Source organism: Pituophis catenifer, unplaced genomic scaffold (genome assembly GCF_029215685.1).
Source record: "Pituophis catenifer annectens isolate HBS135680 unplaced genomic scaffold, rPitCat1.0.hap2 SCAF_14, whole genome shotgun sequence".
Classification (NCBI taxonomy): domain Eukaryota; kingdom Metazoa; phylum Chordata; class Lepidosauria; order Squamata; family Colubridae; genus Pituophis; species Pituophis catenifer.
This window is the reverse complement of record NW_027256894.1, coordinates 6835855-6862899: the sequence shown is the minus strand read 5'-3', so window position 1 is coordinate 6862899 and position 27045 is coordinate 6835855.

Genomic DNA, 27045 nt, shown 5'->3' with positions numbered 1-27045 from the left:
TTCCGTTAAGCGCTTAGATTCAAGCCAGAGTGATTTGGGAGTTTAGAATTAGGGGAGGTGTTTTTGAAATTGGAAATGAATGAAAGATTTGGGACAGCAGAGAGAAATTGTATTCATTTATCACTTGATCAGTGATAGCTAACCTTTTCTGGACCAAGTGCCCAAAGTGCATGCATGCCCAAACCCCCAAAGTGCAATGTGCATGCGCCCTGCCCCCCTCATGCGCAGCAGAGACCCAATGACCAGCTGACCGACAAGAGGCATGCATGCACGGAAGAGCTGAACTGGAGTGACGGCTCATGTGCCCACAGAGAGGACACTGTGTACCATCTGTGGCACGCGTGCCATCGGTTTGCCATCACCACACTAGATGAATTTGAACTGTGAATTTGATAAATTGGTGCCAATTGCTGCCTATTACAGTTGACAATTTATGATAAAATTATAAACTGATAAAATGATAAAAATGACTGTAACCTTGTTGCTGGTATCCTTACGATTTATATTGACTGTTTCCTAGTATGATTTGATTGCTTATTTGTACCCTATGACTATCACTAAGTGTTGTACCTTATGATTCTTGACAAATGTATCTTTTCTTTTATGTACACCAAGAGCGTATGTACCAAGACAAATTCCTTGTGTGTCCTGTCACACTTGGCCAATAAAGAATTCTATTCTATTCTATAAAATTTTTGATATTTTGGAATAGAGGAATCTGAGTTTGGAGTTTGTTTGCATGTCGAAACTAGAATTCTGTTTCTACATTGATCTTATTCGCTGAAAGAAAATTCTATTGGATATTTAGTTTGAGGGACACTTTACCCTTATTTTGTTACAATCCTCTCAAAATACAGATTTAAAGAGTTATATGACTTGTAAATAAATAAATAATAAATAAATAATTTTATTTCTATACCGCCCTTCTCCCAAAGAACTCAAGGCGGTGTACAGCCTATTAAAAACACAAGACAACATCAATTAAAATTATTTAAAATTATTAAATGAATTCGGCTCAATTTAAAACCGCAGGAATTTAAAACCCAATTTAAAATTGTTATGTTGATAGCCCAGCCTGGCGGAACAACAGGGTCTTGAGTGCACAACGAAATACCCGGAGGTCGGAGATCTTATGTATTTCCGGGGGCAGTTGTAGCACGACAGAGTATATTGGAGACCCTTATTACAGTGCAAAATCTCATGGGCAACTTGCGTCTGATTGGTGCATTATTGCAAAATTTGCAGCTTTAGTTCATTTCACATGGAGATTTGCAAAGCTTAAATGCATCAAGGGTTATTTATATTGGGATTGTATGTTGCAAAGCTCTCCTTGAGAAATTTCACCAGGCTTCGAGAAACTCCTCGGTCACTGTTTCCCAACCAGAACTAAAGAATTATTTCCAGTGTTTTCTCAACATTATTTATTCTTTTTTTTTTAATGATGTATCGACTTCTTCATACAAATGCTTTTAAAAGAAAAAGAAAGAAAGTCATTGAATTTTATTAGACGTTTCAACTTACAATAACTGTCCTCTTCATTTTACTACAGATTTCACTTGGCTAAATTCCAAGGACAATTCACGCACAGACTGCAACAAATTGTGGTTGAATTTGTGTTCTAGAGACAGATTTAGAGTACGCGTGGTGCACGAGCATCATTTCAACACACTTCAGTGTTTCCATCAAAAGCAAATTGATACAATTTTTCTCTCTTGGTTGTATTTCAGGACTCTTTTGTTCACTTTCGTAGATTTTCTCTCCACTTTTCTAGAAACATTAAACCCAGCAGCTCCAGGCTACTTAGTTCTACTTCGTGTAAGTAGGCCTTCTATCACCTTACAGTGTCCTTCAGATGCATTCACCACAAATTCCGCAATGTTCTGAGCCACACTAGTGGGGATGAAAGGAATTTCAGCCTGCATGGAAAAAGGCTTTGGAAGGCATTAAATCACAGGGTCCAATTAATCATAATCATAATCATAAGTTTATTTGTCAAGCATATATAAGATAACAGGTAAAAATATGAACATAATTTGAACACACGAAAAGAGTAAGAGTAAAAAGGAATATTAGGACAGGGACGGTAGGCACGCTGGTGCACTTATGCACGCCCCTTACAGACCTCTTAGGAATGGGGTGAGGTCAACAGTAGACAGTTTAAGGTTAAAGTTTTGGGGGTTTGGGGAAGAAACTACAGAGTCAGGTAGTGCATTCCAGGCATTGACCACTCTCTTACTGAAGTCATATTTTCTGCAATCAAGTTTGGCATGGTTTAAATCCATTCTTGGAAATCTTCCTGTTTTAAACATTGTCTTAATTTATATCTGCTGTTTGAGACTATTAATTTGCAACATCTTCTCCCCCCCCCCCCCCAATTTGGCACCATGTGTTACGTACTGCAAGCTATTTTAGGTAGGATTTTGCTGGCCTCTATTTGCCGATGTATTTAGAGACATGTATGTGTCTGCTTTCTTACATAAAATATTTATATTCTGCTTTTCTCTCGAAGAAACAGATGGGTCATCTTGCAGACATGACCTTATTAATGTAAGAAAAAGGCATGGATGAAACAAAGCAATGAGATTTTATTCTAGAGTTTCATTTTGAAGCACTCTTGGATATGATAATAATTCTTTCTTTTTTTAATTAAAAAAAAAATCAAAGCACTTTGTACAGCACCTTGGCAGCACAATGGATCTCCTTCAGATTAAGTCTGCCAATGAAGATAATCCATGTCTCACCCAAGACATGGATTATCTTCTATTGACATCATTTTTTAAATCATTTACAATCTATCTGAAGAAATTCTGAACAGTGTTGATCCTAAGGTTTGCCTGTAGAATCCAAAGAGAACCAAAATTGATTGGTTGAATCGAAAATATGTGACAGATAAATATTCTCACTCATCCCAAAGAGTTCTTGCATCTCCGAGAGCTGTCTTGGCACCCTGTAGTGAAATGGACCTGGTGGATAAGATCCTACTGCTTTCCAAGGCATTCTGAGGGCTGTAAAACAGCTATCACTGTGAAGATGTTTCTTCAAGACTTTCTACCAAAATGTAGTCTTCTTCAATCAAATAATTAATTTGGTAAATTTATTTAGCTGGCCGTCTCACATACATAACTTTGAACAGGATACGAAGTTAAAGAAAAAAATATTACAATAAAATAACCAAAAACAAAACAACAAATATACATATTTTAATAAATCCTCTCTTCAGTTCTATTCTAGTTCTCTAGAGCAACTAGGAATGTCATTGTGTTTATTTATTTATTTATTTATTTATTTTTCATATTTGTATACCGCCCTACTCCCGAAGGACTCAGGGTGGTGAACAGCCATAATAAATACAAATACATATAGAAGTTAAAAAACTATTAAGAAACAGATTAAGTAATTTAGGCTCAAAGATTAAAAAACATCCAAATTTATCTAAAGAGTCTAAAACCCGATTTAAAAGCCAGTTTAAAAGCCAATTAAAAAGGGAGAGTTAGGCCAGACCAGCTTGTTGGAATAGAAATGTTTTCAGGGCACGGCGGAATATGCGTAAGTCTTGGATGTTTCGTAACTCCGGGGGAAGCCCGTTCCAGATGGTAGGTGCCCCCACAGAAAAGGCTCTCCCCCTGGGGGCCGTCAGTCGACATTGTTTGGCCGACGGCACCCTGAGGAGTCCCTCTCTATGGGAGCGAACTGGTCGGTGAGAGGCTATTGGTGGCAGGAGGCGGTCTCGTAAGTACCCTGGTCCTGAGCCAAGGAGCGCTCTAAAGATAGTAACCAAAACCTTGAAGCGCACCCGGAAGACCACTGGGAGCCAGTGCAGCTCGCGCAGGAGGGGGGTTACATGAGAGCGCCACATTGCTCCCATTACCACCCGCGCGGCCACATTCTGGACCAGTTGGAGCCTTCGGGTGCTTCTCAAGGGGAGCCCCATGTAGAGAGCATTACAATAATCCAGGCGTGAGGTGACAAGGGCGTGTGTGATGTTCCAACTTTATGTTCCAACTTCCACCTTAAAGCCCTTCCCTTCCCTTCCCTTCCCTTCCCTTCCCTTCCCTTCCCTTCCCTTCCCTTCCCTTCCCTTCCCTTCCTTTCCTTTCCTTTCCTTTCCTTCCCTTCCCTTCTTCCCTCCCATTCCCTTCCCTTCCTCCCTTCCCTTCCCTTCCCTTCCCTTCTTCCCTCCCATTCCCTTCCCTTCCTCCCTTCCCTTCTACCCTACCCTACCCTTCCCTTCCCTTCCCTTCCCTTTCCTTCCATCAGCTCCACAATCCTATTATTATTTGTGCATACCCATACAGGATTCAACGACATGCATTTGTGAAAAGGGGGAAAATCAGCCCTTACTGTCACCCTTGGTTTTGATATAACACTTCACCCCTATTTCCCTAAACTGCAGTGGAGTCAGGTTTTTTTTTTAAAACACTTCCCATTTTCTCACACCTTTGGCAAGAATTCCAGCACCTAGTAAATAAAGCAGCTGCCTGCGTCCCTCTTAGCAAAAGCCATATATCTGCTCAGAGTTGTGATTTGCGCTGTTTATATCCTTTGCCCTTGAACTCTGCTTATTAATGCAATGTTTCTCCAAATGATGCCATATAAGTCTGCTGCAAGCATCTTCAGGGTGAGATGCACACAAAGGCAATTGTAGGAGGCCGTAGCAAAGAGGGAAAATGTGGAGGGCAAGGGGAGAGGAAGGAAGGAAGGAGGGAGGGAGGGAAGGAGGGAGGGAGGGGGGCAGGGAGGAAATTGAAAGAGAATGTAAAAGAAAGAGAAAAAGAGAAAGGGAGGGAGGGAGGGAGGGAGAGATAGGAAGGAAGGAAGGAAGGAAGGAAGGAAGGAAGGAAGGAAGGAAGGAAGGAAGGAAGGAAGGAAATTTAAAGATGCTGTAAAAAGGGAAATGGAAGGAGGGAGGAAGAGAAGAAGAAAGGAAGGAAGGAAGGGAAGAAGGAAGGAAAGAAAGAAGGAAGGAAAGAAGGAAGGAACGAAGGAAGGAAGGAAATTTAAAGATGCTGTAAAAAGGGAAATGGAAGGAGGGAGGGAGAGAAGAAGGAAGGAAGGAAGGAAGACAAGAAAGAAGGAAGGAAAGAAATTGAAAGATGGCGTAAAACAAAAAGAGGGAGATGGAATGAGGGAGGGAAAAAGGAAGGAAGGAAGTTAAAGGAAAGAAACAGCAATCAAGTTTCATGCAGTTGAGTTGCAGATGAGTTGCTCATATTCACAGAATATTTTTAAGCCCCTCTCTCCAATTTGTTTCAGGAAGCCGGGAACTGCACATCAACCTCCCCCTTTCCTTTTTCACCCAAAGCAGCTAAAGGGTTGGCTACCTTGATGCATGACTTTCAGAGGAAAGAGAGTGTTAATGCTAAGTTGATCTTCCCAACTATCTTGTAAACCTGGGCGGTAATGTCATCCCTATATTCGACACATTTTTTTTTCTGCGTGGGAATGTAGTCAAGAGATTGAGGATGGCTTGTCCATTAGGGCTATGAAGATTTGGAAATGATTGCAGGGTGACTCTGTCATTACTCCTCCACTCATTAAAGAAGCCATGCCTTTTTTTAAGATCACAGTGTAAGACTCAAAAAAGATATCTCTAAATCAGAAGTCACACTAAAAATGTGTTGCTGTAATGATATGATACATTAAAGCATCAGCAGATATCTTTGGTCAGTTTTAAGAGGGAATCTGGAAAAAAAGATGATTGATTGATTGATTGATTGATTGATTGATTGATTTTGTCAAGCATGTATTAGATAACATATATAAGTATGGACATAATTATGAATACATGAGATGGATACAAATAAATGGGGACAGTGAGACAGGGGCGGTAGGCACGCTGGTGCGCTTATGCACGCCCCTTACAGACCTCTTAGGAATGGGGTGAGGTCCACAGTAGCCAGTCTAAGGTTAAAGTTTTGGGGATTTGGGGAAGAAACCACAGAGTCAGGAAGTGCATTCCAGGCATTGACCACTCCGTTGCTGAAGTCCTATTTTCTGCAATTGAGTTTGGAGTCATTTACCTTGAGTTTGTATCTATTATTTGCTCGTGTATTGTTGTGGTTGAAGCTGTAGTAGTCATTGACAGGAAGGACATTGTGGCAGATAATTTTATGTACTACGCTTAGGTCAGACTGAAGTTGGCATAGTTCTAAGTTGTCTAAGGCCAAAATTTCAAGCCTGGTGGCATAAGGTATTCTGTTGTGAGCACAGGAGTGGAGTACTCTTCTCGTAAAGTATCTCTGGACTCGCTCAATTGTATTAATGTCCAATATGCAGTGCGGGTTCCAGACAGATGAGCTGTGTTCGAGATTTAATACATGACAAACTGAAACACTTTTTTCTGAATAATTTCTGTACTAATAAAAGAAAATATTTGTAGCTCAGGGTTGAAATGAGGGGGTCCTTGGTGCTCTCCGATAACCCCTCATAATTTCTGAGGTTTGCACAGCCTTATTATATGGCCAGTCTTTGGCTAAGTGAGAATTTAAACACGTTCCTTGTTTCTAGTCTTTTTTTCCATTCTCTGTTCAAATCATCTTCTTTTAATGATCCCATAATTCCTTACAGGGTGGAGTCTGGGCAACTGAATGGAGCTAGCAGAGTGTTTACTGGCTGGATGCCCTTCCTGTCTACAGTACGGAGTTTTGTTCTGCAGATATATTCTCATTGTGCCCAGAGAGAGAAATATCTGCCTCTACCTAGGATCGAACTCACAGTCTCCTGATTGCGAGGCGAGAGTTCCACTTCTAGGCCACCGCCCCACTCATTCTGTGTTCAAATCTGACTTGCAAAAGGTACCTGAAGTGTTACATCTCTTGCTGTGAAGGTTTTTGTTTTTCTACTTCAGGGGTGGGTTGCTACCAGTTCGCCTTGAGGCTCTGCCCACCCACCCAGACATCATCAAATATGATCTGTGCATGCGTAGAAGTGGCACACGTGTGAGCAAACCAGTAGCAAAGGTAAGTGAAACCCACCCCTCACTGAGTCCAGTTCTGGTCACCAGGATACAAAAAAGATATTGAGACGATAAAAATTCAAAGAAGAACAACAAAGGTGATAAGGGGTCTGGAAGCTAAATTGTATGATGGTTGAGGGAACTAGGTATGTCTAGTCTATTGATGACTAGATTTGAGGGAACATGATAGCTATCTTCCAGTACTTGAGGGGCTGTCACAGGGCAGAGGGGCTCGGACTAGAGAGCAGGACAAGATATAAAGGATGGTATCTTGTTAAGGAGAGATCCAATTTAGAGGGAAGGAGAATTTTTCTGACAATGAGAACAATTAATCAATGGAACAGCTTGCCCCCCCCCCCCCAGAGTTGCAGGTCCTCCATCGATGGAGGTTTTCAAGAAAAGATTGGACAACCATTTGAGATAATATAAGGCTCCCACCTTGAGCAGGGGGTTGGACCAGAAGACCTCTGAGGTCCTTTCCAGTGCTATGATTCTATTTTCTATACTTTTCAAACATTTACAATTGTGACCTACCAAAATCTCAGGGGTTGTAGCTTCCTCCTGCACTAAAAATGTCATCCATGAGGTCCTCTCCTAGGTAGAAAATGTTGCAAGGAAAATCAGGAAGGCTGCAGAAAGAATCACCTGGAATGGAATGGAATGGAATGGAGTGGAGTGGAGTGGAGTGGAGCGGAATGGAATGGAACGGAACGGAATGGAACGGAACGGAACGGAACGGAACGGAACGGAACGGAACAGAACAGAACAGAACAGAACAAGATAGAATAGAATAGAAAATATGGAATGGAATGGAATGGAATGGAATGGAGTGGAGTGGAGTGGAGTGGAGTGGAGTGGAGTGGGGTGGAGTGGAATGAAATGAAGTGGAATAGGATAGGATAGGATAGGATAGGATAGGATAGGATAGGATAGGACAGGACAGGACAGGACAGGACAGAGCTGGAAGAGTCCTTGGAGGTCAAGCTCAGGTGGTCCAACCCTATACCATTTCAGAGAAATGGTTGTCCAATCTCTTCCAGTGATGAAGTACCCACAACTTCATCACTGTTCCACTGGTTAATTATTCTAACTGTTGGGAAGTTTCTTCTTAAATCCAGGTTGCTTCTCCAGGTAGGTAGCAGTGGTGGGTTGCTCCTGGTTCGGTTCGGTTCTTGCGAACTGGTAGTAAAAGCAGCGGGAGGCTCCGCCCACCCACCCAGACATCATAATGGACAATCTGTGCATGCGCAGAAGCTACCGTTGCTACCATTGTAAACCGTTAGTAAAGGTAAGTAGAACCCACTCCTGGTAGGTAGGTAGGTAGCAGGTATGAATGACACAGTGGTGGGTTGCTACCGGTTCACCCCGGTTTGGGGGAGCCGATAGTAGCGGCGGCAAGAGGCTCCCGCCGACCCCGCCCAGATGTCATCAAATACGCTCTGCGCATGTGCAAAAGTGGCGCGTGTGTGAGCGAACCGGTAGCAAAGGTAAGTGAAACCCACCCCTGGAATGATAGGACACCTATACGCCTTGCTTGGGTGCATTATCCATGTGGTAAGGTATCCTGAAAAACTGTGCAAACTCCTATGAGGATTTCGCTGCTGTTTTATTCTCCAAAGAATGCCATTTCCATCAATGCGAGTTATATTTTAGAGGATTACTTATCTTACCGAGGGCAACTTGTTTTATTTCCAAACAGCCTTTGAGGTTGCTAGTGCATAAAAAACCCTTTAAGAGAGAGGCAGCTGTTTGGGCTTAGGCTGCCTGTGTGTGCCAGCTCAATCAATGGTTGTTTGTCCTAATTGAATGCTCAAGATCCTTTTATTGTCCGCTGAAGCATCCATCAATTTTCCCATGTCAGCCCTTTATTTCTCACATTGTGGAGGAGCTCCGTGAGGTCATCAGCTATCTGAAATTAAGACATTAGAACTGACCATTGGCCCTTTCAATAGGAAATCGATAAGTCCTCCACAGAGACAAGCGGAGCTTGGAAGTCACAAAAATCACAGGCAAACCATCGAAGAGGCCTTTACAGGTGTTCCTCATCTGTTCCTCAGCAACAGAGACCAACATTTTTTTACGGGGGCAAGGCAGGTAATTGAGTTTTGCCCCATTTTATGACCTTTTCGACACTGTTCTTAAGCTCATCGCTACAGTTGTTAAGTGATTTACGTGGTCATTGAGAAAACCTGGTTCCCCCCCCACACACACACACACAATGACATCACCTAACTCACCTGTGAAGATTGGAAATGATGATCACATGATCCTGGGACGGTGCAACAGTCATAAATACCTGCCAGTTGCCAAGTGGCCGAATTTTGATCACATGATTATGGGGATGCTGCAATGGTCAGAAGGGCGAAAACTAGTCATTAGTCACTAAGTCACTTTTTTCAGTGCCATTGTAATTTTGAATGGTCCCTAAAGGAAGTTGGGGACTACCTGCAGTATGAGAGAGCCCTGCCTTATGATAGAGTGATACCGTAGTGACCTAATAGCAATAGCACTTAGACTTATATACCGCTTTACAGTGCTTTACAGACCTCTCCATGTGGTTTACAGAGTCAGCTTATTGCCCTCAACAATCTGGGTCCTCATTTTAGCCACCTCGGAAGGATGGAAGTGAGTCAACCTTGACCTGGTCAGGCTCAAACTCCTGGCATTGGCAGAGTTAGTTTGCAATACTGAATTCCAACCACTGGGGAGGAAGGAAGAATAGAAGGAAGGAAGGAAGGAAGGAAGGAAGGAAGGAAGGAAGGAAGGAAGGAAGGAAGGAGGGAGGGAGGGAGGGAGGGAGGGAGGGAGGGAGGGAGGAAGGAAGGAAGGAAGGAAGGAAGGAAGAAAAGAAGGAAGGAAGGAAGGAAGGAAGGAAGGAGGGAGGGGAGGGAGGGAGGGAGGGAGGAAGGAAGGAAGGGAGGGAGGGAGGGAGGGAGGGAGGGAGGGAGGGAGGGAGGGAGGAAGGAAGGGAGGGAGGGGAGGGAGGGAGGAATTTCCTTCCTTCCCAGTATTTCCCAGTACTTTCCCAGTATTTGAGGGGCTGCCACAAAGAAGAGGGAGTCAAGCTATTCTCCAAAGCACCTGAAGGCAGAACAAGAATCAATGGATGGAAATTAACCAAGGAGAGAAACAACTTAGAACTAAGGACAATGAGAACAATTAACCAGTGGAACAGCTTGCCTTCAGAAGTTGTGTGTGCCCCAACAACAGAAGCTTTCAAGACGAGACTGGTCAGCCACTTCTCTGGAATGGTATAGGGCCTCTTGCTTAAGGAGGGCGTTGGACTAGAGGACCTCCAAAGTACCTTCCAACTCTGTTATTCTATGTTATGTTATTCTATGTTATTTTCATAATCCTGGCTCTGCAATGTGATGGTTACACTACTCTTCTCCAATAAATCTCTTTGTATAATTTATTTACTACTGAAGATATGCAAGGGAAGAGTAAGTCTACTTTTCTTTTCTCCGTTCTTTCTGAGTTTCATGAAAATAAATGTACTTTATTTATACTTTTTAGTATTTATTTGTAGAGAGGATGAGGGGAAGAAGGGAGGGAGAAAGGATAGCAGTGTTCCAATATTTTAGAGGGGCTGCCACAGAGAGGAGGGGGTCAAGCTATTCCCCAAAGCACACGAAGGCCAGACAAGGAATAATGGATGGAAACTGAACAAGAAGAGATTCAACCTAGAAATAAGGATAAATTTTCTGTCAGGGAGAGCAATCAACCCATGGAACAGAAGTTGCCTTCATAAGTTGTGGGAGCTTCATCACTGGAGGCTTTCAAGAAGAGACTGGACTGCCATCTGTCAGAAATGGGGTAGGGTCTCCTGCTTGGGCGAGAGATTGGACTAGATGACCTACAAGGTCCCTTCCAACTCTGTTAATCTAATCAAACTCTAGGAAAAGAGAGTTAACATGCTCTTATCCTAGGATAAAATGAAATTGAGTGACATGAGAAGGTTATGGTTTTCTCCACCATGCCTTGGAGGTGGTCAAATTTTCAGCTAGCTTTCAAAAGAACACCAGTTTTGTCCTCCTTTCTGGGGCAGCTATTCCCTGCACGATGATAAGCTTGATGGTACGCTGCATACACTGATTAAGAGGATATGGCAAATGTCCATTCACAAGAGAGCAATCCCACCCCAACCCCATAGAAGGACTTGGAAGGATAAGGGGAGACAAAAGACAACCCCCCCCCCTACAGTTGATTATTCTACTTCCTGCTGCCTACCCTGGATTTGTTTATTTCATATTTTTTTGAGTTTTTTGGATGAGTAGAAGCATGGCTGATATCTAAAATGCAAAACATAGCTGCCGCTGCATAGCACCCTTGTTACGAAATGGATGGATTTCTGCTATTAATCATCTTTTAGAGGATTTTAACCACTCCAATCAGATAATTCTTACTGGCTTGCTTTTTGTTTTGGGCCACAGAAATTGGAAAGCTTGCTTATGCATCCTTGTGAAATGAACAGGAGAACCACTGGAGAGGAGGCAGAGTTACAGGAAAGGACTACAGATAGTCCTTGACTTAGAATAGTTCCTTTAGTGACCATTTAAAGTTACAATGGCACTGGAAAAAAAGTGACTGATGATCATTTTTCCACAGTGACGAGCTTTTCAGCATCCCCATGATCGTGTGATCAAAATTCAGATGCTTGGCACCTGGTTCAAATTTATGATGCGAAAGGGAAGGAAAGGAAAAGGGAAAAAGGAAGGGAAGGGAAAGAAGAAGGAAAGGAAAGGAGAGGGGAAAGGGGAAGGAGAGGAAAAGGGAAGGGAAGGAAGAGAGGAAAGGGAAGGACCAAAACTGGATGCAGTTATCAAAGCAGCATTTTGGGAGGGGTGGTGGTAGTAACTTGTAGTAATTACTGTAGTAATTCACTGCCCTTAGGCATGACCGCCAGTTGATTCAATTTAATTTTACAACTTGTTTTGAAGTTGTAACTTCAGATTTGTTAAGAAAATCGGTCCAATTCAATCTGGATATTCTAATGAAACCTAGCTGATTTGATTTGGATTTCCAAATTGATGCATAGAAACCTGTTTCTGCAAATGTCAGAGCCATCCAAAAAAATAGTTCCAACCCATTCAAAGGCATTGTCAGAAGTCAACCTTCCACTTTCAGAAAGTCAAACTTGCCAATGAAATCTGCAAATCAAATATCAAAGTAACAAAACAGCTCCACGTTTTGGTTATTTTAGGTGACTAAACTCCTACCATCATCAATGATTTCAAATTGCTTTTAATTTGCTATTACATCCTGTTTCTTTTCAATCAACTGCCTCTGATAACACAACTGGTTCTTTCCCTATTTTTTCTCAGGGTTCCTCTCCAATTCTTTTTGTTTACAGTAGTAGCCAAAATTGTGGAAACCTTTTGGGAAAAGTGTATTTTTGAGGTTTGATGGCTAATAACACCACTTTTTTTTTTTTTTTTGAATTTCAAGATAATCCTATTCCACTGCTGGAATGGCCTGGGAATAGCCCAGACCTTAACCCAATTGAAAATCTATGGAGCCGACTAAAGAAACTTTTTAGTCAGAAGCGACCCAGCAATAAAACCCAGTTAATAGAAGCCATCATTCAATCTTGGTTTCACATTATAACAGAACTAAAAGACTTGGTTCACTCCATGGGAAGACGTTGTAAGGCCATCATTCATGCTAAAGGTTATCCAACTAAGTATTAACTGATGTGGTGATCATTTTTGTATATCTCATTTTTTCTACGTGTTTCACTTTTTTTCTTTATACTGTAACTTCTATTCTAATAGCAAATCCTTCATAAAAGTTATTGCATTGTATTCTTGATTCAATTATCTTTCCATTGATATATAATTTTATGGTACTACTCCAAAAATAAAAAATAAAAAGTGGTGTTATTAGCTAGTTTTAGAAAATACACTTTTGCCAAAAGGTTTCCACAATTTTGGCCACTACTGTAGCTTCAGCTAGCACTTCCTACCAAACCTGAAATCTCATCCAACTCTCGTTAGGATGACTTTATCTCAGATAATCCTGTCTCCTTGATTATGAACTAAATGCATAATTTAAAGAGCTCTTAATCTGTAATGTCATTCCCATTTGGACGGAGGCAACCTTCACTTTATGATGTTAACTTTCCCAGCAAAGGGCAACAACTTTTTTCTTTCTTTCTTTTTTTCCCATTTTTTCTTTTCCTCCCCAAGGATGCACGGCAAAGCAATTTCTCATGGAAACCATTTATTCAAGTCGTTCTGACATCTTAGCAAAACAACTGGGTGACAATGGATAACCTTCATCCCTCTCTCTATGGGAGGAAAACACTCTGATGGAGTGAAGTTGATCCAAGGGGACCACACAAAAGATCGCTGGAAGACGGAAAGAAGGAAGGAAGGAAGTTAAACCAAGGTTGCCATTTTTTTTTTTGCCTCTCCCTCTCCTGACAAGCTTTCAAATTTATATTACCCACAGTCCATTCAATTAAAAGAACATTAGTAAAAAGTTCTTTGGTAGACAGGTTTATAATCTTAGGAAGGGTGGTGCTACATGGGAAGTTATTTCAGGCTCACTCATTTTCCTTTGCCATCTAAAATTTCCTAAACTTGTTGCCTTGCAAACTTAACATTCTTTACTCATGTGTGTGTGTGTGTGTGTGTGTGTGTGTGTGTGTGTATTTAGTGGCAGTGGGTAGTTTTAATTGAGTTTAGGTTGATAATTCAAACTTAAAAAGGTAAAGGTAAAGGTTCCCCTCGCACATATGTGTTAGTCGTTCCCAACTCTAGAGGGCAGTGCTCATCTCCATTTCAAAGCCGAAGAACCAGCGCTGTCCAAAGACGTCTCCATGGTCATGTGGCCGGCATGACTAAATGCCAAAGGCGCACGGAACGCTGTTTCCTTCCCACCAAAGATGGTCCCTATTTTTCTACTTGCATTTTTTACGTGCTTTTGAACTGCTAGGTTGGCAGAAGCTGGGACAAGTCACGGGAGCTCACCCCATTACGCGGCACTAGGGATTCGAACCGCTGAACTGCCAACCTTTCGATCAACAAGTTCAGTGTCTTAGCCACTGAGCCAATGCGTCCCTGATAATTCAAATCCATGGAAAATTCAAAGATAATTTTTCCCCTCTATGGGGGGAAAAAAACCATAAGGCATGAGTCTCTCTATCAAAATGCCCAGATGGTACTAAATTGTAATTTTAATCTGGACAAAGAAGGAAATATATTAAAAACAGAAGATGCAATAACAAATGCATTTGATTTGATTTAGGCAGAATTAAATGTGTGCTTGTGGATGGGTATGCATAACGTGTATACAGGTAGTCCTCGACTTACGACCATAATTGAGCCTACAATTTCCATCGCTAAATGAGACATTTGTGAAGTGAGTTTTGCCCCATTTTACGACCTTTCTTGCTGCGGTTCTTAAGTGAATCACTGCAAGTTGTTAAGTTAGTCACACGGCTGTGAAGTGCATCTGGCTTCCCCATCGACTTTGCTTGTCAAAAGGTCTCAAAAAGTGATCCCCAGGACAATGCATCTGTCATAAATGTGAGTCAGTTGCCAAGCATCAAAATTTTGATCCCATGACCACGGGATCAATGGTCCCGTGGTCGTAAATGGTCATAAATGTGAAAAACGGTCATAAGTCACTCTTTTCAGTGCCATTGTAAGTTCAAATGGTCACCAAATGAACGGTTGTAAGCCAAGGACTATCTGTATACGCGTTCTACTCCCATCTTAGCCATGAAAGCCAGCTAAGACGACTTTGGGCCAGTCCTTCTCTCTCAGTTCAATCTACCTCACAGGGTTGTTGTGAGGAAAATAGGAAACGGGAGGTGTGTTGGACATATTTACTGCCTTGAGCTATTAGCAAAAATAATATGAGTGTGATACACATAAATAAAATAAATGGGATAGCATCAAGATCTCGCGAAGTGTTAATACCACTTTATAATGCCTTGGTAAGGCCAAACTTGGAATACTGCATCCAGTTTTTGTGAAAAAAAGATGTTGCAACTCTAGAAAGAGTGCAGAGAAGAGCAACCAAGATGATGAGGGGACTGGAGGCTGAAATATATAGAGAACGATTGCGGGAACTGGGTATATCTAGTTTGATGAAAAGAAGGACTAGGGGAGGCATGATAGCAGTCTTCCAGTATCTCAGGGGCTGCCACAAAGAAGAGGGAGTCAAGCTATTCTCCAAAGCACCTGAGGGGAGGACAAGAAGCAATGGGTGGAAACTAATCAAGGAGAGAAGCAACTTAGAATTAAGGAGAAACTTCCTAACACTTAGAACAATGAATCAGTGGAACAACTTGCCTCCAGAAGTTGTGACTGCTCCAACACTGGAAGTTTTTAAGAAGAGGTTGGATAACCATTTGTCTGAAGTGGTGTAGGGTTTCCTGCCTAAGCAGGGGGTTGGACTAGAAGACCTCCAAGGTCCCTTCCAACTCTGTTATTCTATTCTATTCTATTTCTATTTCTAAAACAAATGAATATTTATGTCTTGGCCTTTTTTAATCTTCCACCTCACCCCTCACCCCCCAAAAAAAAAATCAAGAACAATTCACAGTCCACTAAAGTTGTACATCCTTTTTTTAGAAGATTAAAGACAGAAAAGGCAATTCTTTAGAATCTGTCCAATTACTACCAGCATGATAGTTTAATAAGAGCAAAGATGGAAGAGGTACACCATGAGATCACAGTCACAGTAGGCTCCAGAGTATCCGGTTACTGTAGGCTGTATAAAAAATAATTGTTACTGTTATTATTTCAGCAGGAAAAACAAGGGTGGTATTACTAGCCACAGCTTGAAATCAACACAGCCCAATATTATATATATATTGAAAAAAAAAAAAAAGCTCTATTACTATTGTGCGAAAGGATTCTTTTTTTAAAAGAAAAAGATATAGCTGTCAGTTTTCCTTTCCCCCATCTTTTTCCTTTTTACTATTTATCCATCATTTATCAAGAGCTTTGAGATATTGGGAAGTTATTATCCAAACATTTCACTAAGAAAGGGAAGAAGAAGACTCCAACAAGATTCTCACAATCCAGGCCCGCCAAATTCAATAGATGATTGAATGGAATTGAATAATCTTTGTTATTCAATTCCTTTGCACAAAGAGTTGAACATGTCGGCTGTGTGAGGTAAGGGAGTAAAAAGACTTTTCTTCAGTACCATAAAATATTTTTTTTTTTTGAGTAACTGAGTTTTTGAAATGAGCTAAGCGTTGTTCGATCTTGAACTGCTTGAAGGTTGAATTTAACCCTTTGGTTTCCATTTCCACTTGATTTAAAAAGAACCACCTCAGGATTTTCTTCTCCTGCTATGTCTGGAAAAAAATCTACATTTTTGCTAAGAAAGGAGCTGAGCTGCAGCTTTGTTCATCCCTCATTTTCTTACATAGAAAAACAAAAAACAAAACTAGACTTTTCCTCTTAGGAGTTGGGAGTTGGCAAGATACAATCTTTGGAGTAGAGATTATTCTAAGTGGACTTTCTGTAGTCCATGTAGATGTTTCAGTTCAAAGGTCCGTCTCTGTGTCTCTTTTGAATAACCGCTAAAACCTCCTGCAGATCGTCTTGCAAAAAATTTGTCATAGTTCCTCAAGTTCATCATAAAATCATTCTCCATAAAACCACAGTTCTTAAAATTCATCGCCAAAAGCTCCTTACGTTTAACGGACAAATACATCACAAAGTGCAAACTGTTTCCACTGCAAATTCAATTACCTCGTGCAGGGAGAGTGTGAGCATTTACGCAGATGCCTGCTTTTATCTAAGGACGCATTTCAAATGACAAATCAAAAAGGGCCGGTAGAATTGAATGATCTGCAAGTTGGAAGGCTCAACCTCAAAACTCACTTTATGCAAAAGCACAGATCGGCTTTAAGCTGAAGGTCACGTCAGGGTCATAGTTTTAAGTGGTTTTCAGGCTTGAAACTGCCATAAACGAAGACAATAGGAAGTCCGTGGTGAAGCTGAGGAATAATATTTAGATAATTGTGAGATCCTTCATCCGGGATTTCAGAAGAAGTTCAACTCGATTGAACTTGGGCTCAGCAGGAAGTCAAACTTGTGTTTGAAGAGGACTTCTCTGCCTTCGGAGATTTTGCCCGGACTGAGAAGACAAGCAAAGCATAAAGCATCTTCTCGACCTTGGTTCTGGAGGAAAAAATCTATAGAGGAAACCAAAACAATAAATAACCCAAATTATATTTATAACGGCTGTGGCAACCCACACATAGGCTATTGGCCCGGAGAAGGAGAGGAGGATGTTTTCACAGTCGTAACAACTTGAGGCCGTTTAATTCCAGCCTTTGCCAAAACATGCTCAGCGGATGCCCCTTCTAAGCGCATGTGCATTTAATTCGGTTGCTGTAATAAACATATATATATATATATATATATATATATATATATATATATATATCCCCTCCCCCACAAAAGGACAGAGCCGTGGCTATATAAAAGGACATAAAATGACACATCTTCCATCTTCCAGCAAATAAAAAAGCTATCAGCTCATAACAAGGCGGTGATAAAAGGTGCTGAGGCCAGTAAGATTAAGACTTTGTAATAAGGTTCAGGCGCCAAAACTGACAGCCATTTTCTTTTATATTTATCATGTCTTCACATAGGGGTGAGAAGCCATGGCTCTCTCCCATTGCCAGCCAGAATTTATGGCAGCACCATTATTAGGAGATTGAGCCAAAATGGGATCGAGGTCCATTTTTTCCCCGTCCCTTCCTCCCTCCCTCCCTCCCTCCCTCCATCCCTCCCTTTCTTTCTTTTTTCTTTCTTCCTTTCTGTGGAGCACCACAATAGCCTCTTCCATTATGAAGCTGACAGCTTTGTCAGTGGCTTCGCAAGGAGTCTTGTCGAGTACTTTAATATCATTAGCACTATTTTCTTAATGTGTCTGCTGTTTCCAACAGCCTGGAAAAAAAAAAATACCGTAGATCATCCCAAAAGGGGAGAGGAAAGACGTTATCTCACCCCCCACAACCCTGCTTTGAAGTTCGCTAGTCAAGTGACTCTTTGAAGCAGAGTGGATTCGTTCTTCCATTATTTTATTGCCATATCTAGAAGGGGGGGGGGAGGAAGGAGCATTTTAATCAAAATAATGGGGCCATTCCTCTTTATTGATTAACAAGTAAATATGTATAAATACGTAGTTAGGCTGGGCGACCATTTTAAGGGGGGATATTGGAAACAATATCATTAATAGCTCCGCGGGCAACATTAGTGGGTGTTTGTCTCGATGCTGCAGAATTGTGTCTATCTCCCTCCTTGTATTTTTTTTTTTTTAATTTTCCTGATATTGCCAAGGGTGTGTGCATGTTACATACACGGGGTCAAAGGTCACAGAGAATGAGCTGCATTCTCATTTGCTGCCTGCCCTGTCCATTCAACCTTATCACCTCAAAGGTATGTAAATGTGAAAGTTCGGGAACCAACTGCCACTGTGGTAACCTTCGATTATAATAACCACAATCATAGACGATGGCATACATTTCGGAACGTTGCTGGAGGGCCCATTAGGATGTATTTAATTCTAGGGAGTGAAACATTCTCCATCCATAACTCTCTGCTTTTAGTACAATTGCTCCTGTTCTACGTTTAGTACTGGTAATATTGGCTTATGATTGTTGAGGGAGGAAAGGAGGGAAGGAAGGAGAAAGTAGAAGCAAAAAAGGGGGAAAGTAATTAGGGTGTTTGATTGGGGAACTTCCAACGAGGGCACATGGCAAGGAAGGAATAACATTTATCAAGATGGGTGTCAACTGGTGGTGGAATTCAATTTTTTTTTAGTACTGGTTCTTTGGCTGTGGCTTGGTGGGCATGGCAGGAGAAGGATACTGCAAAATCTCCATTTCCACCCCATTCCAGGGGAAGGTTACTGCAAAATCCCCATTCCCTCCCCACTCCTGGGGGAATGATATTGCAAAATCTCCATTCCCACCCCACTCTGGGGCCAGCCAGAGGTGGTATTTGCCAGTTCTCCAAACTACTCAAAATTTCCGCTACCAGTTCTCCAGAACCTGTTAGAACCTGCTGGATTTCACCCCTGGTGTCAACCCTGAAGCCATTTTGGGAGCATCTTCAGGGCTGCCACAGCTATGCTGGTTGGAGCTGTGGGAACGGGAGAGGGGGGTGTATAGATAGCTGGGGACTTGTAGCCAAAATAAAATTCTTTCTCCTGGGAACCAAGGATGTTCTCATCAGGTGCTGGGAAGGCATGAACTGACACCAACTGGAGTTGGGACTGTGACTGGATTGGACCCTGTGATTGACATGTGGATTGGGGTAAAGACCACTGACTTTTAATTTGGGTGGGGAAAACTGCAGGACCTTCAGAGTCAGGTTTTCCCCAGATGTGCCAATATGATGTGCCTAATAAATCTGTACTTTGAGGAACACCTAGGTCTCAGAGGTTTGATTGCGTTGGGTCTATTACTTGGAACCCTGACAATGGGAGCCAGAACGATGCAATCAACCCACCCCTTTTCACATATGTTGCAACACAAAGAGCCTGTAGTACAGTGGACTAAAGCACTGTTATTAACATCTGCTGCTTGCAATTACTGCAAGTTCAAATCTCACCAGGCTCAAGGTTGACTCAGCCTTCCATCCTTTCTAAGGTAGGTAAAATGAGGACCCAGATTGTGGGGGCAATAAGCTGACTTTGTATAAATATAAAAAGTATGGAGGCTATTGCTTAACGCATTGTAAGCCGCCCTGAGTCTCCGGAGAAGGGCGGCATATAAATTAAAGCAAAAAAACAAAACCAAAAAAAACCCAAAAAACCACATACATAAAAAATGGGATGGGTTTTGATCATGGACTTCCTTCCTGATGGACATTCTGGATCCATGATATATTTTGGAAGTCTCACGTTGGAAAATCGCCTCTATGCAATATGTACAATTAGTAATATATGCGGGGAGGGAGATCACAGCTGCAGTCTAAGGATATCTGCAAGAGGGATCTAAAGGCCTTGGGAATGGACATTAACAGCTGGGAAACCTTGACCTCCGATTGTTCAGCTTGGAGGCTAAAGATGCAGCATGGCCTTCTCCAATTCGAAGAGACACTTGTTTGGCAGACCGAGGCAAAGAGGCCGTCCCGGAACCAGTGAAATCTGGGGGCTGGGCAGGGGACAGAATGTATCTGCCCTCAGTGTGGAAGGGATGGCCACTCTTGAATTGGCCTTTTTAGTCACACCAGGTGCTGTTTTAGGACGATACCTAAAGCACAATACCATCGTCTCTTGAGACTGAAGGTTGCCAATGAATATATGCAATATTCAGAAATCAGTTACATTAAGAATTAATGGGAGGATAGACAATGTATGTATATGTAACACTTTACAATGAATATATGCAAAATGAAGCAATTCGTTAATTAAAGCAAGGACACAGCCTTGATACTTTTGCATCTGGGTTTTTTCATCAGGTTGTAGTTATTACTTATCCCCTAAATTTGCTAAGCGGTGTTTTGAGCTTTGAGTCATTGAAAGGATTGCAAAAACAGTGTTGTATAACCCAACCACAAATGTGAATCAGTTCACAACTTGGGTGGGTGATGTGGATACACCCATCCACCCCATGTCTGTTTATGAACCTGATATGACTTCCTTAAAGTCTTCCACCTTGTTGGACGATACCATCCCTCATTCCGAAACATGCATGTATAAAAAATTGTATTTGAAGCCATCCAGAAATTATCAGGCTGGAACAGGATCAGTCTAAATTTCCTGGTTAACTTTGTATCCCCCTGAGAAAACAGGCATCTATAGGCAGTGGTGGGCTACAGCCAGTTTAACAACTGGTTCTGTGAGCTCATGCCAGTGGTGGGTTTCAGCAGGTTCTGACCAGTTCTGGACAATCGGTAGTGGAAATTTCGAGTAGTTCAGAGAACTGGTAGTAAAAATTCTGACTGGCTCCTCCCCCATCTATTCTCTGCCTCCCAAGTCCCAGCTGATCGGGAGGAAATGGGGATTTTGCAGTAAGCTTCCCCTGGATTGGGGAGGGAATGGAGATTTTACAGTATTCTTCTCCTGCCATGCCCAACAAACTACGCCACGTCCAACAAGCCACACCCACAGAACCAGTAGTAAAAAATTTTGAAACCCACCACTGGCACACCCTTTGCGCCTAACGCGCTTGCACGCAACATTCAAAATACACCAATTTGAAGCTCAGCTGCATACCTTCTAAGGCAGTCCTGGTAAGTAGAACAGCAGAGGCGCAGAAATCAGCTGTCCCACGTGAATCAGCTGAGCAAGAAAGAAGGAAATATAGGACAGGATAGGGGGAGTTCAGGTGGGCAGGCCCAACTGCTGGCCGTAACTAGCTGTTCACTGAAACCGGCTGAATCCCACTCCTGTCTCTAAGGCGAGAGTGCAAGAATCTGGATGGTAGACATGCCTATGCAAATGAAAGCCCACTTATTGTCAGGCGCAAAAAATCAGGACCATTTGTGAGGTTGCCTTGTGGAAGATTTTTTTTTTTCAAGCCTATACACAAAGAATCCGATCAACCGAAGTTCACCACAAAATTGGCACCAGCTAATGATCAATGGAATTCAGGAGGGGTTGGACTTAGAATGTTTGTGGGAAAGCCACAACTCTAAACTGATGACGTGTTAAACTCCACCCTCCCAGCTCTGCCTGCTGTTCTAACGCCGATTATTTTTACATACATGCAATGCACATAAAAAGAGGTGGGACTTAGATTGTGTGGGTCAGAGCCACCATCTTGACTTTCTGGATTTCCCCCCGTGGAGACCTCTGCCCTACAATGCTGCTTTTTCTCTTATGAAGCAAGGGCCCTTAGTTGGTGTTTACTCATCAAAGCTTGAAACGAAAGGGATCTCGTCATCTTGGATGCCATGCAACACATCTGCCACAAGAGCCCTGGTTAATTTCATGACATCCCCAAAGGATTTAATTAAGTAACCCTTCTGTGAAAGGGTGAACTCACCCTTGGCTTCCTTCCCAAAGAGAGAGCATAGGCATGGAGCAGTTTTCTTAAAGTGCCTTTTCATGTGCCATACCAACGTTCAGAAGGTTGTTGCTTTCATAATCACCCTCACCGCATTCTTGCCTAGAAAAATAATCTCTTATATCCATCACACTTCTTACCTTCATGCTGGAAACAAACAAGTGCCAGCAGAAGATGTTCATATTTGGAATCGACCCTGGTCTGTGTTTGCATTACGCAGGAGATTTAATGGACATTCTGATCCTTGTGTTTGGACTATCACAGCCCAGTGTTTGGTTCAGATGGATATCTGCTGATGCCTTGACTTATGTTAGGCGAAGATTTATTTATTTATCCTTTGGTTTCCAATGGGTCTCATATGCTCTTGAGCAAGAGAAGGAGCCTTTAAGGTGGGCGTCAAGAAAAAGTTAGGTGATTATGGGATGCTTTTTTCCCCCCATTCCTTTTTGCTCTCACCCAGTGTTAAGGACACTTAAGGTATTTCCTTTGTAAAAGTGTTTAAATGCCGCTTACATAGTTATTGCATGTTTTAGATAACTTTGTTGCTTGTGTCCTTATGATTTATATTGATATTGAGTTCTCCCAGCTCTATTCTGATTGATTGATTGAAGGCAAAATGATATTAATCATAATAACACCCGAGACTTAACAATTGTCGATAAGAAAGACAAAAAAGTCTGGATAGGGGAGACAGCAGAATAGAAGAGAAAGAACTGGAGAAAACCACAAAGACCTGCAAATAGAAGTAGAATGCCTGTGGCATAAGAAAGCAAAGGTAGTACCAATAGTTTCCTGATTGCTTATTTGTACCCTATGACTTTCATTAAGTGTTGTACCTTATGATTCTTGATGAACGTATCTTTTCTTTTATGTACCCTGAGAGCGTATGCACCAAAGACAAATTCCTTGTGTGTCCAATCACACTTGGCCATTAAAAAATTCTATTCTATTCTAGATATTTGCAATTTGAGAAGTTTTCTTCTTATTGATGTGTCTTGTTAACAGAATAACAGAATTGGAAGGGACCTTGGAGGTCTTCTAGTCCAAGACCCTATATCAGGGTTGGCGAAGCTTTTCAGCACCGAGTGCCGAAACGGAAGAGTGTACGGGCACGTGCGTGCTGGAAACCAGAAGAGCAGCTTCCTGGCACACATGCATGCGCATGCTGGGTGATTGCTCTTCCAGTTTTCAGCCTGTGCATGTGCACCAGCCACTTGGTGTTTGGGTTCGTGGCGCACATGCATGCGCAAAGACCAGCTGGCGAAATTGGATGAGCAGCCACCCGGTGCGCTGGGAAGATGATCTTCTGGTTTCCGGCATGCACATGTGCACCAGCCAGCTGGTCTTCGTGCATGCATGCATGCCAGAAACCAGAACATCTCCCACACATATGAAGACCAGCTAGGCAGTGCACTGGAACCCGGAAGAGCGATGGGCGATGGCTTGCGTGTCCGGAGAGATGGCTCTGCGTGTCACTTCCAGCACGCGTGTCATAGCTTCGCCATCAAATTCCAGACAAATGTCTGTTTAATCTATTCTTAAAAACTTCCAGTGATGGAGTTTTTCCAGGATGGAGTGTTGTTGTTCTTTTCCATTTCCCAGACGGATTCAAAGACTGGATGTCCTTTCTATCTATGAGGTTTGTACGGGTCTTCAGAGGGATGTGTATTTGTGTGTGTCTTTGCTTTGGTGAAGGCTTGAGCGAAAGGGCTCCTCCAAGACTGTTTTGTGAAATAGGAATCGTAAAATAGTAGTTTCTAAGGCCAATGCAAAGAGGCCACTTTGCCTATTCTGAGTGCCTTCGATGGCCCTCATGATAGCCAGAAGAGCATCATGTCCATGCAAAGTATCTTCCTCCCATAATTCTAGTCAATTGCTGGAAATGTCAGAAGGGGTATTTGCAGAGGAGCTTTCTGATTCGTTCAAGTGCTGGTTGAGCCTGCCAGGCAATGTTAAACTGTCTCACAAAGGTCTACCTGTTTTTTAAAAAGAATATTCCACCAACTTTTCCCCTGTTTTGTTTCATCAGGCATTTCAGTATCTTGCTGGCATGACAAAGGGCTTTATCATTATTTTGCTCAGTTAAGTTGTAATTATTATTGTGGATGAAGTCACCATATCTAATTGCAAGAAAAGATCCTTCTCTCTCTCTCTCTCTCTCTCTCTCTCTCTCTCTCTCTCTCTCTCTCTCCCTCCCTCCCTCCCTCCCTCCCTCCCTCCCTCTCTCTCTCTCTCTCTCTCTCTCTCTCTCTCTCTATATATATATATATATATATATATATATATATGCATCTATTTCTACAGTATATATTTCTCTCTCTGTCTCTCTCTGTATATCTATATCTACATCAATATCTACAGTATTATATTTATCTATATCTATCTCTCTATCTTTATCTGTATATCTATATCTATATCTACAGTATATATCTCTATCTCTATCTATCATCATTCTATCTATCTATCTATCTATCTATCTATCTATCTATCTATCTATCTATCTATCTATCTATATCTACATCTATATCTACAGTATTATATCTCTCTATTTCTCTATCTCTATCTGTATATCTATATCTACAGTATATATCTATCTCTATCTATCATCTATCTATCTGTCTTCTATCTATCTATCTATCTATCTATCTATCTATCTATCTATCTATCTATCATCTCTATATTTAAAAAATGCTGAAGCTTATGGAAAGAGTGCAGAGAAGACCAATAAAAATAGGCTAAAACATATGAAGAACGGTTGCAAGATTTGGGTTTTGCTAGTCTAGAGAAAAGAAAGACTAAGGGAGACATGGTAGCAGTGTTCCAATATTTGAGGGCTGCCACAAAGAAGAGGGGGGTCAACCTATTCTCCAAGGCACCTGAGGGCAGGACAAGAAGCAATGGAGGGAAACTCATCAAGGAGAGAAGCAATCTGGACCTAAGGAGAAATTTCCTGAAAGTGAGAACAATTAATCAGTGGAACAACTGGCCTCCAGAAGTTGTGGATGCTCCATCACTGGAGACTTTTAAAAAGGGACTGGACAGCCACTTGTCTCGAATGGTATAGGGTCTTCTGCTTGAGCAGGGGGTTGGACTAGAAGACCTCCAAGGTCCCTTCCAACTCTGTTATTCTGCTATTTAAAAACCAGGGCCCATCTTGCAAACGGAAAAGACATTGAGCGCCTCTTTTTTTGCCATTAAATCCAGATTGGAAAGGCTGTTTGGCAGTTCCAAAGCATCCAGAATATGAGAAACCTGGAGGCCCTGCAATTAGCGAAGGCACCAACCATTATTTGATTGCTCAGGTTTTTTGGCTGTCATGCAACTCTACCAGCGAAAATCAACTCTTCCGTAATAGAAGGACTGGATGCTGCGGTTGTATTGACTTTTATGTCATGTTTGTTTCAGCAGCTCAGTCACAACAACCTCGCCAAATTTTCCTTGCTGTCCTTCACGTCCAGGCAGCCTTCCTTATGAAAATGAAGCTGTCTTGTTTTCTACTTCATAAATCACTGTCAAGCCAAAAAGAGATGAGAGAAATGAGTACAGATTTCTCAGATTATGACTCCTGGAAATGACGCTATTAACTCTACAGAGAACCACTTGATTTTCATAAGCCCTGTTGACTTAGCAGAACTGAGACCTCGGTGAGTCTCGGCGGAGGGAGACAGTAATTGGAAATCAGCATGCAAATCTTTTCACCTTTCCAGTTCTCCCCACTTGTGTTCCTCTTTTATCTTTTCTGCTTTCAAGGCAGTGGTGAACTGTAAAATTTGTTACTACCGGTTCTGTGGGCGTGGCTTGGGAGGGTGTAATGTGACTGGGTGGGTGTGGCCAACTTTTTTTTTTTTTTACTTTTAAAAGCATTTTTTCTACAACCTTAAGAGGTTGCAGAAAAAAATGCTTTTAAAAGCCTCTGACGATCAGGCAACTCAACTGGGATTGTCAGAGGCTTTTAAAAGCATTTTTTTTCTACAACCTCTTCGGCTGAAAAGATTGTAGAAAAAAATGCTTTTAAAAGCCTCTGACAATCCCAGCTGAGCTGCGCGATCATCAAAGACTTTTCTTTTTACTTTTAAAAGCATTTTTTCGGCCGAAGAGGTTGTAGAAAAAATGCTTTTAAAAGTAAAAAAAAAAAAAAAGATTTTGCAGCTCATCTGGGCATGGGGGGGGGGACGGGCAGGGATTTTTGCTACCAGTTCTCTGAACCACCCGCCACCATTGCTACCAGTCCGAACCAGGAGCATTTCCAGTCCGAACCGGGAGCATTTCATCCCTGATTCAAGGTATTTTGTACACTCATGAAAATCCCCAAAGTAGAGCCACTGTCACCACTGTTATGGAGCTTCTTCTGCCCAGGAATTTCATAATTGGCTATATTTTATTTCTGTGTTGCTTGTCCTCTCTTCTTCTTTAATTGCTAAGTGCAAAGATGGGCTGCACATAATTTAACAACTGGTTCGCCCAGAATCGAACATGTGAGCAATCAAGTGCATCTTGCAGTGATTGTATAGGATGGGATAGCTTTGCTTGTGTGCGCGCCTTACACACATGTGCACTACATCAAAAACACAGCGATTGTATAAGACGAGATAGCACCGAAGCGGGTGGGCAGGCCCAGCCGCTGGCTGTAACTACCGGTTTTCCTGAACCGGTCTGAACCGGCTGAATCCCATTCCTGGCTAAGTGCCTTATCAATTAAATCTAAGTAATCAGATCTGGAAACAGAAATACATGATGTATTTAAGTGTTATAATGTTGTTATACTTTGGAATTATACTTTGGTTGTGATGTTCGTTGTAGTTACCTAATATTAGTTTTGGACCATAAGAAAGATAATTAATTCTTCTTGAGGAAGGACGAAAATTACAGACTGGGGTGAGGCCCAATTACTCTGCTATAGAGGAATTGGTGAAGGTTGGACCAGGAATGATTTGCCTCTGGAAGTTGTGGGTGGTCCATCATTGGAGGCTTCCAAGAAGACATGGGACGACCATTTGTCTTGGATGCAATAGGACCTCCTGCCTTAGGCAGGATAGTTTGATTAGAAGACCTCAAGGTTCCTTCCCACCCTATGATTCTAAGTCAAAGATTTTCA